Here is a 12,487-nt window from a genome sequence, read left to right on the forward strand (position 1 = left end):
TAGTGCCTCTTTAGCCAAAGTCATTAATACCAATCGAATTGTTAAAGACGTTAAGTTAAAAATCGAGGGAATAGTATTTAAGGTAGACGTTACCTCTTTAAACTGTAATCTAGGATTTTTGGAAGTATCCATCAACGATATTACAACAAGAGCGGTTGGAGATCATGACAAGAAATGATAGGACAAAGATGTTAGAGTGACATAGTGAATGCATGAAAGGGTTATTTATAAAAAGTAAATTTCGAGGACGAGATTATATTAAGGGAGGTAGGTTGTAGGATCATGAGATTTTATGAGTTTTATTGCATACAGTTTATTTTTCAATTGATAGAAATGCCGTGTCTAGTCGAATATTTATGCAAATCAATTTGTTATGCTTAATGGTTAATTAGGATCTATATAATTTTTCGTTAATAGTTGAGGAATCAAAGTCAAAATAAATATTAGATTTCATATTTATTTAATTGGGTCAAATAATTAACTATTGAAAGAGTTGGAATTACCCCCATCAATATTAGGTTCATTTTGAAGCCCATAATATATTGTGTATTGTGGACTCAAAAAAGGAAAAAAAAGAAAAAAGGGATAAGCCATTAGAGACAAATAAGAAAATTACTTAGTTAAAGTTTTCAAGTTAGATCAAATTACTACAACAATATTGGAATCATTTGATAGATCATAAGATTGAGAAAAAATTATTTTGAATAAGAACCAACGAAGTTATACTCAATCAAAGTAAATTATATTGAAAGAAATTTTAAAAAATATATTCCTCAAGACTAATCACTTCCCGTCATTTTGAATTCAAACAGGATTAGTTGTTTCGCCAATTAGATGATAACAAACTATTTATCTTGTAATTAATTTAATACTAATGCCATTCAAATTGAGTTAGTAATTCAATTTATGACTCTACTTTCTATTGGTGATTATGTGTACAGATATGGAAATACTTGATAAGGATAGAAAATTGAGTTGTGCTTTTTGTACAGACCCATTTGCACGGGATTTGTACAGATGCACACACATGGGGGTGAACACCACACATGGGGTTCACATGTGGGGTCCACCCCCATGTGAGAGCCCCTGTACAGATCTTGTGCAAAGGGATCTGTGCAGGAGCTTTATTCCTAGGAAATTGCTATTGAATACCCAATTTGCTTGGATTATAATTAATATTTAATTCACATGCATAAAATACTAGCTATTCAATTTTAGTCGGAGACTTTAATATTTATTTATTATCATTATCACTAACATATTCTAATACTAATTCAAATTAAAAACTAACTTTTGATTTGATAGAGTTAACTCACAGTCCTAAGCCCTTTAAAAGACTTCAATCCAAATTACTATATAAATGCTTGAGACAATACTGCTAACTCACTTTAATTTTCTCCTTCAGCTCTCTCTCTCTCCCTCCCTCTCTCTCTCTCTCCCCCTCCCTCCCTCTCTTTATTATAAACAAAAAATACAGATTGTGAAAAGAAAAAGAATATAATAGATTAAGTTCCTATATTTGCAATAAATAATCTAGTTTTCTACAATTTTGTTCTCTACATTCACTTTTAAAAGGTGAGGTGCTTAGTATTATTAGTGATTTTTCTACATCTTTTTAGATACGTTGTTATGTATGAATTTTATTACTTTAGTTCAATACTCCTTTAGGAGAAATATGATACAATTTAAGGCATACCTTCGAGTATCAGTTAGCTTTCACGTTAATTTACAGTGCTTTCTAGATTTATCATTTTTCATAGTGTAATAATTCTCATTTTATTTTGGTAAAAAGGTTTATGCATAATATCATGTTTGATTTGAATGTGGATTAAAGTATATTTTATTGTGTATAATTCGTCATAATCATCCCTCCTTATTTACAAATTTCATTTGAAAATTAGCGTGCTAAATGGTGGTGGATGCATATGCTATTGGACTAACGGATCCTCGTCATAAAATACTTTAATTTAAAAGTATTTGATTTTTTTTTTTATTTTAAGATTTATACTCAATTGTACATTTTTTAGCACAACTATAGTTGATTCTTTTAAAGGAACAGCAATAACAAATAAAGACTTAGTTTGCTGACCAGCCTAATAACTCTACTAAAGTTGTGTATCGGCTCCATGAGCCCACGGTCCATATAAGCCTTTGTTATATGTGAGTGCTGAAGGAGTTCAATACAGATGGACCAATTTGGGGTAATTAGACCCAATACCCTCCAAAACTAACAAACTAGAATAATACCCCTAAACGTAATTAAAAAATTTACTCCCCATAGTTAATACGCTCAGCGCCTCCCCAAACCGAAAGCCCCCAAATCAAAACTAAGAAATCTAGTAAAAACTCCCACCACATGAATTTTAAGCCCCCATTTGGTCTCATTCTTTGGCCAAAAGAATGAAAAATAAGACAATTATCCATCACATCAAACCATCATATTTGACTTTCTATTTCTTGTGTGAGTCCCGTAATGGCTATACTTTTCATTCTCATTCTTAGAAAAATGGCAGTCAAACGAACCCTAAATTTTGTTTCACTGCCATCTCTGTCGCTTCGCGACCGTCATTTAAGCAGTAGTTCTAACGAGGTAGACACAATTTCTGATAATGAGGTTCTTTCTTCTTTATGATTTTGATGTTTAATTGCCGTAGTAGGATTATTTGTTAGATGCTCCTGTTGGGGATGGGTTTTCTTTCATTGGAGGTTTGGGATTAAGATTGATCGTACTAATCCCCTATTCTGGCTGCCTTTAACTACGTTTTGTTCAAAATATGTAATTTTTAGTAATAGGCTTTTTGAAAATAAATTTAATTTTTTGAAAGAAAAGTAGTGTGATAAACCGAGCCCCACTGATGAATGGTTCAGGCAAGGAATACTAGTATGTTAATTGGACTTCTATTTGGCTTCATTGTGATATGAAGACAAAATTGCTACTTACTAACTTCTTTCCGTCAAATCTTCAAAATTTAAAATGATTAGGCTCATTTGGATGTTAATTGAGGGGATTTTGTATTCAGATGAAAGCCCTTCATGAAGGTGGCACTGAAGATAAAGCAAATGATCCAATCTTTGAACTTGCAATGGGTGGTTCTTCACAGGCCATATATGATCTTTTTGATAATCAAAATTGAGACTTTTGTTAAAGGCTGATGTTTAATTGTCATAGTAGGATTATTTGTTGGAAGCCATCATTTTCAAATTCAATTTCTTATTAGAGATATTATTTGATAATTTTGGTCATTTACTTGCCTGTTAATGGAGATGTTGTATGTTTAATTGCTATAGGATGAATTTGTGGCTGAAGTTATAGAACCCGGAAAGGAAGATGTGTGGGTGGAGAGGAAGAAGAGTTCTTGTTTCTTCATTTCATGTGCCCTATAGCAAAGGTTATTAAATTTTTCTTTATGAAAACAAATATTATTACAAACTCACGAATTTCTGAATTACTGATCTTAATCTTTACTCAAAAGATTTCGATATGATCGGTAAGGACGAGTCGACACATTTTTTCCCTTGCTTACCAAATTTGTGTCTAACAATTGTACAGAAAATGTTGGATAGATAATGCTCGTAGTTGCATAGATACTATAGGATTTTAGCTCGCAGATTGTTGATGAGGCAAAGATGGAAGATGCATGTGATGAACAAGCACAACATGTAAATGATTTTGGAAAATATTTGATATAGATGATTTAAGAAATGATATTATTCAATTAACAATGATGAGTGTTTATACAATTTTTTGACATTTACATTTTAATTTAGTCAACAATTTTCACTAGTTATGAACATTTTTTAAACCTGGTTGTATTTAAATTTTTGGATTATGATTATATTATTCGAGTTCTTAGTTCAAAAGTTTTTAATTCGTTCATCAATTGTGAACCTATTTGATAATTTGGCTATATTGAAAATTGTGGGTTATGATTGCTTACTTTTTTTTTCTCACTTAAAAAATAAAATAATAAATTGTCACTTTTTGAGTTTGTCAATTTATTTTTTATTTTTATTTTTTTGAATTTTGTCACTTTTTGATATTTGCCATTTTTTTTAAATACGTGTAAATTTTATTTATTTGTGTCACTTTTTTTTTTTTAATTTATGTCACTTTTTGAAATTGTCACTTTTTTTAGTGACAAATATCACTTTTAATAAAAGTGATACTGTATGTCATATTTTGATTTTAAAAAAAAGTGACACTTGAGTTTTAGAAGTGACATTGTGTCATTTTTTTGAATTCTTGTTACTTTTTTTAGTAATTGTCATTTTTAATGAATTTTTGTTACTTTTATTATTGTTTGTCACTTTTTTCAATTATCTTTTTGAAATTTCTATCATTTTTTAGTAACAAACATCACTTTTTAATAAAAGTGACATTGTATATAATTTTTTAATAAAAAAGTGGTACTAAACTTTTAAAAGTGACACAATTTATATAAAAAGATGACATTGTATCACTTTTTTATTTTATACAGTATTTTTCACTTTCAAAAAATTTTCATATGATTTTTTAAAGCATCCCTAGTTTTAAGGATATTTTTGTAAGTAGCCCAACCAATTTTGCGTTATCAGCAAAGGCCTTGTTTACCGGCCCAATATCAATCGCTAATAGCTGAAAAATGATGAACGCAAATCGAATATTTTTTCTTGGCACTTCCATGACAATAATTTAAATATGGTCGAGTAATTTACATAGCTAGGCTAGCGCACAATGCCTTTCTTTGATAAGGACTCGCTTCTTCAAGCTCTGCCCAACCTATTAACGGTGATGCTCTCTAGATGCCGTTAGAATTTATTTAAGCCAACCCGTAATGCTAAAACTATCTTTCCCTCGTTGTTCAAGGCCGTTAAGCATGCTTAACTTTTCTTAAATACCACAAAAGTAAAGTAACTTTTTGACAATAAAACTCGGCTTGCTGTTAAAAGAAGCCCAAATTTTAACATTTTGAGGAAATGACAACTTATCTATAATATATTAAAATATCACATTAAGGGAGAATCATTTTTTGGATAATTTTAACCTCCCTATAATTTAATTATTTCCATAATATCTCACTTTTTATTTTTGGATATATAATAAATATTACATAATTATTGTCGTTTATGAAATTTGTATTATTAATTCTTAATTAATTAACATTTACGTTAATCTAGATTCAATGAATTTTCACATGATGAATTTTGAAGGGTACCACTATTTCCATCCACACTTTATATATACATCCACTTTTAAAAATAAAATTTTGTTATATTTTAAATCCTATGTAAATTTACTTAAATAGACATAAACAAAATTAAATAAAAATACACAACTCTAAATTAATCCACTAGTTTCTATTTTCATTTATGCTTGACTAGATCCCAATAGATAGAGAAAAATACATGAATATAATTATAGGTGATGGTGGTCCTAAATGTGATTTCTATGCCAGGAATCATATCGGAGAAGAATGCAAAACGGAATTTGATGTAGTTTCATCAGTTAATCAAGAAAAGAAGAATAATTGTAGCCAACAAAGTTAGTAAAATTCGGCTTGCTTAATCGAACTTTCTTCTTCTTTCTTTCTTTAGCCTTTGTTGCTTGAAGCATTCTAATACTCAGAATTTCAATAGACAAAGAATTTATTTCATGTCAATTTAATGTTTAATTAGTTTAGCTTTATTCTTATTTCGTTCATTTGGTTTAGGGATTGGACGAATCTATAGTGATAGGGATGTATTTAAAGTGGGATGAATATATAAAATTCATGTGAATATATAGTACTTAAATCAATGAATTTAATAATGACAAAATTGGAATATGACATGGATGTAAATAGTATTTTTTAAAATTTTATTAAGGATGAACTTAGAGTAGGATGTACTTCTAAAAAATGTGAATGAAAATAGCAGTACCCATTTTGAATTATATAAATCTAGAGTTATTATAGATGAATTTATTCATATTCATATATCTAAAAATTTTAGTGAGTATTTAAATCTATGTATTAATAATTAATTTTTATGTATCCAATGTAATATAAAAAGATTGTTCATTTATAGTATTTAAGCATTACAAAAAAATTTAAATTATAGAAATTTAGTTTTAAGAATACAATTTGAGTACAATTTTTTCTTTTAAATTTCTATTCTCAATTTTATTTTCTTTAATTTGCCTGAAACTCATCAAATCCTCCAACAAATTGATACTAAGTATTATTTTTACATCACTTATAATGTATTTTAGAATAATGGGCAACGCACGTTCAACTCTGACTAATTTAGTAAAAGAACCAAAGCTAAACATGCTTAATTGACAACATCATTCAAAAGATAATGGCAACATGACCAATTCAACATAGAAGATGAGCCATCTGCCCCCTCTCGACGTTGAGCGACATGAGTACCTCTCTTAATTTGACCTAAGTAATTTTCATGATAGTTTTTTTTCTGGAATTTAATTGTAAAAGGAGCTTGGTTTTTTTCTTCTTGTGCAGTTAAACTCACGTCTCTATAAAAAAATTAATTTATCATCCATTTTTTAAAATTTGATGTGTTAATTGGTTATAAAGAATTAAATGTGTGACGGAACAAGTGTAGAGATAAAAACTATGGTTAATATATTCGTGTTACTTCTAAGTTCAAGAGGAAATTTTATATTGTAAAATTGTTAGATCATTTTTCAAGAGACTCTATATTTTTAAAGAGCTTATTCTATCATTTATAAATTTAGAGAGTAAAAATTTTGAAACTTTCTAAAAATATTTATTATTTTTCTCTATATTTTATTTTAAAGGTAATTGACACAAAATGTCCCTACCTTTTAAGTTTATTGTGAAAAACGTCTCAATCTTTCATTTTTTGACATTTTCACCCCTACTTTTTTTACATTTCTTTGCTCAGAATGTCCCTTTTATTAGTTTTTGACAATTTTACCCTCCATTCAAATAAAACAAAAAGAAAACAAAATAAAAAAAAATAAAGAACTAATTGCAATAATAATCTCAGATTTTCAAAAAAAAAATTACAAATCGGTCACAATTTATTGTGAACTGAAAAATTTTAAAAGTACCCAAAAAAAAAAAAACTTGAATGTACAGAGAAATAATCAAGAAATAGAGAAATTTTTGAACCATAACCAATGAAACTGAAAATCTTCAAAAATGGGTTAGCATAAATCTCAATTTTTATTTAGTGAAAAGTAAATGGAAAGCTTGAGGCAAAAATCACGTAATGTTCAGATTTTTTTCATTTTCATTGGTTATGAATAAAAGATTTCTCCATTTCTTGATTATTTCCCTGTACGTGCAAGTTTCTTTTCTCTATTTAATTTTAAAATTTTTTAGTTCACAATAAATTATGACTGATTTATAATTTTTAAAAAATTTTGGGACTATAATTGCAATTAATTCTTTATTTTTTCTTTTCTTTTCTTTTCTTTTTGTTTGATTTCAATGGAGGGTAAAATCGTCAAAAGGACCTTTTGTGCAAAGAAATGTGGAAGGTAGGGGCAAAAATGTCAAAAAATGAAAGGTAGAAATGTTTTAGACAATAAACTTGAAATGTATGGACGTTTTGTGCCAATTACCCTTTATTTTAACTAACTTTTCTCTATATTATTATATTATTTTCCTACATTAAAAATTAAAATACTTTGAATGCATTTAATTATAGAAAATGAGTTTGGCTCTCCAAATTTGAATAGCCAAACTCATTCTCTATATTAAAATATTAATTTAAAAAGTTTCTTGAGGCATAATTTTAAAGGGTTGATTTTTTAAAATATAGAGCATATCATGTTTAAAAAATCTTTTAGAGATGCTTTGACAAGTGGAAAATATTTTAGTATTTGCTATGATAATTTAAATAAGATTATTATTATATATGAAATGTTCGAGGAAATTTTAAAATTGTTAGACAAGTGGAAAACATTTAAGTATTAGGCATGATAATTTAAATAAGATTATTATAATTATTATTATTATTATTATATGAAATATTTATCAAGGCAATTACTTTGAAGTAGTCAAAAGTATGTGCGAACTAAAAATGAGCTAAAAGTACTCGTAAGGTAGAAACCTTATAATAATCAACCTTAAATGCATAATGCGAGCCAATATATTTAAACAAAAACATAATGATTCAGGTGGTGAATAAAGCGTGAGCAAATAATTGAATCAATTGGAAGTACATCACCAACTAAAATGATTTATTTCCCTCCAAGTCTTGAATAGAAATCTATAAATATGTACGTCGGGGTTGAAGAATTATATATTGAATTTAAATAATTTTCTCCCAATATTCATTTTTCTTCTTGCTCCCCATTGAACAGAAAAATCGCAATCCTAGAATGTGAAAACTCTATATGTATAAGAAAATTTTGTTTATCATTATTTAGAGATCAACAATTATATAAATGCAAAAACATATAAGACGTTTGTTGATTATTATGTTCGTTCTTGTTCTACCTGTTGGGAATTCACTTATCATGCACAGCGAAAAATAAATCAGATTTCAATTCCAACCAAGGATCTATTTTATGTTTAGATAAAAATTGTGATAGAAATTATAGTTTTGGTGAAATCTGCAAACTTCTTTACTTTTCTTTTGTTCCAGCAACATTGATTTGTCACCCACAACTGTCCAGTTATCCAGTCTTCAATGGAATTCCACACAGAGAAGATTATAGGGAACCAGGGTTTTTCTCATCTTGTGCTAGCACGAAAATAAAAATCTCTACAAATTCCAAACCCTAGCTACTTATTTATATAAGCTCAAACGGACTTGGCTTGTCTCCTGACGCGGTCCAATATTTAATTAACTCATTTAATTAAATCCGTTCTATGAATTAATTAATCCGATTAATTAATTCGGATCTATGAATAAGTAACCCAATTAATTATTTTATCCAACGTTTGTTAAATTAATTAATTGGTAAATCATAATCTTCTAGTTCTCATTTTGTGTGTGATACATCAAGTTCTCAATCTTGATGCTTAATGACGTGAATTATTATTTTGATCTAATCAAAATTGATAAAGTAAAATACCTTTTTAATTTATCACCAATTTACATTCGCCGTCCCAAATTGACATCTAACAATGTGTCAGAGCAATATATGTGACGAAAAAATGTCATGTGTTATACAAAATCAAACTTGATCGTTTATCGTGAAACTATAATCCCTTCGTCAATATAATCCGATCAATTACGAAATATGGATAAGTGTCAATTTCAATTATTGATCATATCTTGCGTTCCACTATAGAGTAGATATAAGTCGAAAATTCATTTCGACTCATGAGTATACCTTGACCAAGGATTTCATTATCAACTTCACTGAACAAAAATGTAGCTCATAATCTCTTACTATCTAAGAGTGGCGAATATTCTATTGGTCATTTACAACATTCATACGATTCCTGACATATCCAAACGATATTATATTAGCGGCCCTCAGCAAAGAAACATCCAATATCACCAAAGTATAATTGCCCTTATATAAGGCACCATAATAACCTCTAGTTAAAGGACCAATTTCACTACCGAACGTTAGATGTTAACCACTAACACTCTGATAATTATCCAAGTGGATCTCCCCACTGTTCTCCAATGTTTTGTTCTATAACAAAATATCAACGTGTTCATTCAAGTGTCACCACACTTTAGTTTGTGAAATCGGTTACTTACTTTACAAGTAAAAAAGTCACACGTGATGGTCTATCTATAATAGCAATATCTGTATTTAGTTATTACTTACGACCATGAATAATTTAATATTCAATCATACATAATTTGTATCTCACAATCGCAACTCCTTATGATTAACATTTACTGAAACTTGAATCTGCGAACTCTAGTATTTAATATTATTCATAAGAATATAGATTTAAATAAATGATAAATCTCGTCAAAATTAAATGCATTAAACATATTAAAAGTGTTTACAGCCTGAATCAATTGGAGTTAGGGCATAACACTTATAAACTCCCACTTACACTAGATCTAATCACTCATGTATCTAATACCATAAGCGTCCACATGTCGATCATGTTTTTGTTGTGATAACGACTTTGTCAACACATCTGCAATATTATCATCTGTGGGAACTCGCTCTATCTTTACGTCATTTCTATGTATAATCTCCCTAATGAGATGATATCGCCTTAGCACATGTTTGGATCGTTAATAGAACCTTGGTTCTTTCACTCGTGCGATGGCTCTATTGTTATCACAATACAAAGGTTTGTGATCAACAATACTAAGAACAACTCCCAGTTCACTAATAAACTTCTTGATCTAGACAACTTTCTTCGCTACTTCAGAAGTAGCAATGTACAATGATTCTGTTGTTGAATCAGCGGTTGTCTCATGTTTGGAACTTTTGCAACTAACCGCTTCGTTATTGTTAGTAAACATGTATCCAGATTGAGACTTGCTATTATCCTTGTCAGATTGGAAGCCAACATCAGTATACCCTTATACCTTTAGTTCATCTCCTCCATCTATTAAGAACACATCTTTAGTCCTTAAGTACTTAAGAATATTCTTCATTGCTATCAGTGTTTCTCACCAGGGTTTGCTTGAAACTTGCTCGTAACACTTAGAGCATATGAAACATCTGGTCTCATACATAGCATCGAATACATGATAGATCTTGTCGCTGAAGTATAAGGGATCTTATCCATACGATTCATTTCATCATGTGTTTTAAGACACATCTTTTGAGAGGTAAATCTCATGTGACATGAGACACAATTCTCTTTTAGACTCTTCCATATTAAATCTTCTCAAGATTTTATCTATGTATGAAGATTCGGATAAGCCAAGCAATCTTTTAGATCTATCTCTGTAAATCTTGATTCCCAATATATACGCTGCTTCTTCCATATCTTTCCTGTAGAAATTCTTTGACAACCATAATTCTACTGATTGAAGCATTGGGATGTCGTTTCCAATCAATAATATGTCATCCACATATAATATTAGGAATACAACTGCACTCCCACTTGTATTCTTGTAAACACACGGTTCATCTTCATTTTTGATAAAATCAAACTTTTTGATCGCCTCATCAAAACGAAAATTTCAACTCCTAGAGGCTTACTTTAATCCATAAATGGATCGATTAAACTTACATACATTGTTGGTTTCTTTGGATTCAAAACCTTCTAGCTATATCATGTATATAAGGTTGGCAATGGTTCAGTTCGGGTCGATTCAACCAAAACCATCATCGAACCACCAATTTTTTTACCATACTATAACCACATAAATCGGTCGATTCGATTCGTATCTCTGATCGGGTCGTTAATAACCACAAAAGTAAATTATTTTTTATAGGTCTAGTTGTTAAAAAAAATAATGAAAATAAAAACATAATACTAAACCAATGTAGCGATCAACATCCCAAAATGAAAATGCAAACAATATTCGAATTCGCAAATTCAAAATCTGAATTTAACAAACAATATTATCTGCATAACAATATTAAACAATATCATTGTCCCTTGATCCTTGTGCATCAAACTTGATTCCCACTCAATTCAAAAGCTCCAACCTCAATTCATATTCAAACTTTACTCTTAATATCATTGTGTTCCTCCAGCAATAAAACTTAGCATCTTTAGGCAGATTAATTTCATTAAATTCATCTTTTATGTGGAGAAGAAAAATCACATTTTATCAAATACTCAAACTTATCAAAAACAAAAATAAATACAGATTACCGCGACAGCAATTAGGAAACGAAAAGAGGAAGGGAAATATTCTCCTATTTGGGGATTCTGAGGTGAGCAAAAAAGAATATGGTGTGGAGAAGGAAAAAAATTTGGCGAATCATTGCAGAGACTGGAGTGAAGACGACTGTCGACTACTGTCTTGTTGAATTTGATTCCAATTTTCTTTGTGGTAGGGTTAGTAATTAATAGATAAGTGGTAACTGAGTTAGGTTACTTAATGGGTTGGTAATGGGCCATAAATTTTGGGCTAGACAAATTATAATTGAAAGAATCATGGAAAGCCCAATTGCCCTTTTTGTTTAAAGCGGGTAATTGGTTCAGGGCGGGGCGATGGCACAAATTCCATACCCGTCCTGCCCCGATCCGATTCGAGTCTCTAAAATCAATACCATCTATCCCATTGCATTATCAGTTCAATTTTTTTCGCTCCTTTCGGTTCGGTTAACCATAGTTTTCGATTTTGACGGTTTGAATTGCCGTCCCTATATGTGCACTCCCTCTTGCAAGTTTCCATTAGGAGAAGTAGTTTTGACATCCATTTTCCATATATCATAATCATGATATGCAACAACTGCTAACAAAATTCGAATGGATTTCAGCATGGCTACAGGCGAAAATGTTTCATCAAAATCAACACATGGTCTTTGTGTGTAACCTTTTGCTATATGTATAGATGTTCTCATCCACATCGACCTTTTCTTGTAAACTCATTTACAACCTATGGGTTTTGTCTCATCAGGAAGGTCTACCAAGGTCCAAACCTT

Source organism: Olea europaea, chromosome 18 (assembly GCF_002742605.1).
Source record: "Olea europaea var. sylvestris chromosome 18, O_europaea_v1, whole genome shotgun sequence".
Taxonomy (NCBI): domain Eukaryota; kingdom Viridiplantae; phylum Streptophyta; class Magnoliopsida; order Lamiales; family Oleaceae; genus Olea; species Olea europaea.